Source organism: Bidens hawaiensis, unplaced genomic scaffold, assembly GCF_021521415.1.
Source record: "Bidens hawaiensis isolate Kalapana, Puna unplaced genomic scaffold, B.hawaiensis_p1.1 tig00062130_1, whole genome shotgun sequence".
In the NCBI taxonomy this organism is placed as follows: Eukaryota; Viridiplantae; Streptophyta; class Magnoliopsida; order Asterales; family Asteraceae; genus Bidens; species Bidens hawaiensis.
Window position 1 is genome coordinate 50,520 of NW_027501142.1, and position 4,787 is coordinate 55,306.

At 36.5% G+C, this 4,787-nt stretch overlaps 1 pseudogene across 1 annotated transcript; it reads right to left on the reverse strand.

Moving 5' to 3' along the window:
* Window positions 1-1,399: 1,399 nt before the first annotated feature.
* Window positions 1,400-4,395, reverse strand: LOC143603548 (G-type lectin S-receptor-like serine/threonine-protein kinase At4g27290; annotated as a pseudogene). The gene is made up of 6 exons (XR_013148078.1): window positions 3,071-4,395; window positions 2,833-2,982; window positions 2,578-2,717; window positions 2,184-2,394; window positions 1,839-2,076; window positions 1,400-1,747 (listed from the first exon to the last, which is right to left on the reverse strand). The product of XR_013148078.1 is annotated as a G-type lectin S-receptor-like serine/threonine-protein kinase At4g27290 (transcript).
* Window positions 4,396-4,787: the final 392 nt, after the last annotated feature.

The following is a 4,787-nucleotide window of genomic DNA, read 5'->3' on the forward strand; positions in this document are numbered from 1 at the left end:
CATGGCTGCATATTTTTTAGGACAAAAAGATCGGAAACTAACAAAAATCTGATAGTTTTTGGGGAAGAGTTCTTGAACATTTCAACCAACTCGTAGGTTGAAGTGAGCGAACCGTTCATTAAGTCAATTCACGGTGGACTCCAATGCTTACGAAAGTTACATTTTTTAACGGATTATAGTAACAAGCGCTAAACTTTTTTTTTATTTTAGTATGCTAGTTATGTTTATTTGTTTATTACTATTGAACTAATTCTTTTCTTTTTATCTATATAGGATTGTTTGAGAATGAGCGGGTGTAAGGATCTTCAAGTGATGCAAAACGTTCCGGAGGAATTCAAGAAAAGACATAAGGGTTGGTTTAAACATGTCGATGCATGGGAGGTTATGAGAAAGCATCCTAAATGGCTTCAAGTCCCATTGGCTGGTGAATCATCCGAAAGTTACTCGGATAATACGAAGACGGTCATCGGAATCCGAAAACTACACCCCAAGCTCCACACCCGACGGAGAGTTCAATGCTTGTATGCCAGACCTTAATGATGACCCCGTTCCTTCAAGATCAACCCCAAAAACAAAGAAAAAGTCCAAGAGTTCAAGCAAACAAAGTTTGTTAGGACACTTGATTCCTGCACGTCAATTAGGCAAGAACATCACAAGTAGACCATGGAAATGAAAAGGAAATGAGTAAACAATTGCGTTTAATTGAGGAGCAACGAGAGGCGGTGGCGTGTCAAGATTTTGACAACGACATGAAGGCATTTAGGGAGCCACATGAATGTTAGTCCGACACATTTTTGGATTTAATTCTTGACCGCAAACATTAAATTGCGAAAAAATACGGGTTGTCTAGTGATTTTTAGATTTAGTTTTATTATATTTATTTTTGTTTTTTTAGTTTGCATTATGTAATGTTAATTTTAGTTTGAATTATGAATTATGTAATTGTTAATGGAAGTTTTTATTTATTTATGCTTAAATTAGTTTGAGAGCAACATTGCCAACTCTAAAGGTAGGTAGTCTATGATAGTTGAGGGTAAACATGATGTGTAGTGCATGATTGGTCAGTGCTTAGAGTAGTTTCAAGGGCCACTCCCTCCACCCCTAAGATAGTTCAGGGTGGTTTCTTCACCCTCATGTGGCACAAATATATGTTTTCACACGTCACGTTGTTTTCATTAACAAAAGTGGATTTTGTTTCAAGTTTTCTTAAAATGAAAATTTCACAATTCTTCCTTTCCCCTATTTTGCTTTTAATTAAATTACAATTGGGTCAACTTGCAGGTTGTGTATTCAACTACAATAATTACATAAAAACATCTTTTGTTTGAAAAGACACATTATATCATTTCTGCTATTGCTTGGCATGAAAAGACACATTATATCATTTCTGTCTCCTGCATTGTGTTGAACACATAACAACCCAACTTTTATTGATCTTATTACTTCCGGAGGATGGCAGGTATCAACACAACTTGAATCAACTAAATCTATTGACCTACCTTCATTATAGAGACTCCATACCTTGATATAGTTTAAAAGTTATTAGATTTGCAAAGTGAATTGATCCCATATATAGTTTGTGACTAGTAAACATACATCTTCTATAAAGTTATGTTCATTTTCAGATCGAACAAATCCTCTATTCCTCTTCCCACTCACAATCACCAACACCAAGACACCGAAGCTAAATACATCTGACTTTATTGAGAAAAGACCATCTAGTGCATACTCGGGAGACATGTAACCACTGCATGCACACAACAAAATGCTTATGAGAATGTACTAAAGAATTCAACAAGAAAAACAAGGAATGGATGAAAAGTGGTTCCATGGCTTACTATGTGCCAACAATTCTTTTTGTGTTTGCTTGGGTCTCATTTCCTCCAAAGCTTCTAGCTAAGCCGAAATCTGATATCTTAGGGTTCATGTCTTGATCTAGTAAAATGTTGCCAACTTTAAGATCTCTATGGATGATTCTTAATCGTGAATCTTGATGCAAGTAAACAAGTCCTCGAGCGATTCCTTTGATAATGTTGAAACGCTTTGTCCAATCAAGAAGCACGCTTTGAGTTTTATCTGGCCAACATGCTGGTTTAGTAATGTTTTATTGTTTGCTACTAAAATTTCCTAAATTTAAACCAATGTATACTGAAATATATATGCATATGGTATATGAAATTTACCGAAAATAAATGAGTCCAAGCTTTTATTTGGCATGTACTCATAGATTAACAACTTCTCATCTCCCTCTACGCAGCAACCAAGAATCTTTACAAGATTTCGGTGTTGAAGTTTTGAAATGCAGATGACTTCGTTCTTGAACTCATCATGTCCTTGACTTGAGTACTTGGAGAGACGTTTAGCTGCAATCTCTTGCCCATCTTCTAGCATACCCTAAAAAATTACATATAAAAAACAAACAAACCGCAAAGGTGACTTCCCTGCCTATAGTTGTGTTTCATGCTTACATAGCATAAATTCATTTTCCATACATATGGACCAACCATTCTGGATGATTCAAATGAAATTTTGGTTTTATGGATCCTTCCCACATTTATTTTCTCATACGGTAATTACCTTATAAACTGGTCCAAATCCACCCTCTCCAAGTTTATGATCGGGTGAAAAATTGTCAGTGGCATTAGCAATGGTAGAGAAGCTAAATAATTTTTGCTCTATGTCTTCTTCCTGGCCTTTAGAGACAATTAAGATTTTCCCTACAAATCAGGAAAAACAGACTTCACACATGGATACTTTGTTCAAAAGTACTTCTATTCAAAGTTCGTATAACTCTAGTCGTTTACTGGTGAGCTTAATTAAGAAACTTTTTACCTTCCTGTGTTGGTTTGGCATGATTCCGTTTTCTCCGTGCATAACACAACCATGTAGTGATGCTCAAGCCCATGAGAAGAACCCCTAAAAAAACTACAAGCAAGATGATTTTATTGTTTGCTCCTCCCGGCTTTTTGGACTTTTTGAACTCTGCACAGTATTACACAACATGAAGTTAACGGCAAGCATGGAGGGATAAAACGAACATAAAAGGAAAAGGTGCCTTACACATTATTACCTAATTCAGATGAAGTCATCCTTACAAAAATATCTGGACCGCCACTACCTTCGACTAACATTTGGATGTCCAGTAGGTCACTGAACCAATGTACGCAGATGCTTCGACTGTCATTTGGATTTGCATAAGCCATACAAGTACAATTCTCTAAGCATTTAGTAGTACATTCTTCCAGAGACATACTCATGTTAAACCAGGTATTCTCTGTGTCCGGCAGTTTTACATTAGCGTACTTTATAAACTCTTCTGATCATTTTTTGCATTCCAACGGTGTTCGCCTAATACAACCACCTGACCAATCAGCTGTGTCCCAAACCTTTTGGTTTTTGGGTACAAACCTTTTCTCATCTATGCAAGCACAAGACTGTTGTAACCCATTAATGCTGCACGTTCCATAAGCGTTACAAACGTTGTATGTGTCACACGCCACTCTTGGGAATGACAAGATATTTTGCCAACCTCTGCCATCTTCTACCCACACCCAACTCTCTAGTTTCCCAGAAGAATTCAAGGTAACCCTTAATAGCAAATTATAACTGTTCTCAAGATTACAATCATAAGACAACACACTTTCATTAACAATCACATTGTATGTAAAGGTTAAGTTCTTGTTGAACGCAGAAACCCTATTAAATATAGTATTTCTCCATGGTGCATTACGGGACTTAACCAAGGTCCCTTGTTTTAGTTTGCTTTCAGGATAACCAAGTTTGTTAGCGCCCCACGTCCATTCACCGGGAGCTGGATCTTGACTACTCTTCCATGATGATAGAGTCCATTCCTTTCTCCTTAATAAGTCTCTTCCTATCTTCATGCCAGATATAAAAGTGTCGGTCGGGCAATCAAAACTCTGCCAGATAACCTCACTGTCTTGGTCAATCACAAAAAAGATTTCCATTATCCCGAAGCTTTGTGGTTGCATTCGCTGATGTCGTTGTATTAGATGACCAAATCATACTGATGTTGTTGAAGAGGCCAAGAATTCCTTGGTCAGCGATCTTTAACACAAGCGGTGATGCGCCAGGGAGCGGATGTTGTCTGTTTGCAACCCAAACAACCGTTCTAACAGAGATATTCTTATACCAGATACCAAGATATCCGTTCTCAGAGCCACCCGGCTTAAAAAATCCCAGTTCAAAAATTCCAGCAGGCGAGACTAACGTGCCTCCATCGTTCAGAAAACTTGTATCTGAAATAGTGTTGAGTTCAACAGCCATGCTTTTGTTAACAAAAAGTGAGCAAATTAGAAGTATGGCTGCTCTCTTCATTGAGATCATTTGAGATCTGCTTTAGTTTTCACAAACTAACGATTAAAAAAATACTAGTAAAGTAAAAGAAACTATAAGAGTCAAGGTCCATTAATTCATCAATCCCTACAAAGATTAAACCACACAACGCCCTGATAATTAAGGTGATGAATTATTGAACAAATGGACATCAAACGACCAACATTAATGTTTGATTGGTATGGTTACATCCCATATTTATTTCCAAACATCACATTTGGATTCTATGAAAACTTTGTTTATTTTAACGATAGTTCAGTTAGCTTGTTATGTCCTTAAATTTCAATAGTTATTTATAATTAATATCCTTTTGTCACATATTACGTTGTTTTCTGAAGTGATTACTTCTCAATACAAAGTGGAATTAACCAAATAATTCAATTGATAACACCCAAATCAATTAATCGCCTAATTGTAATTAGAAATTACAA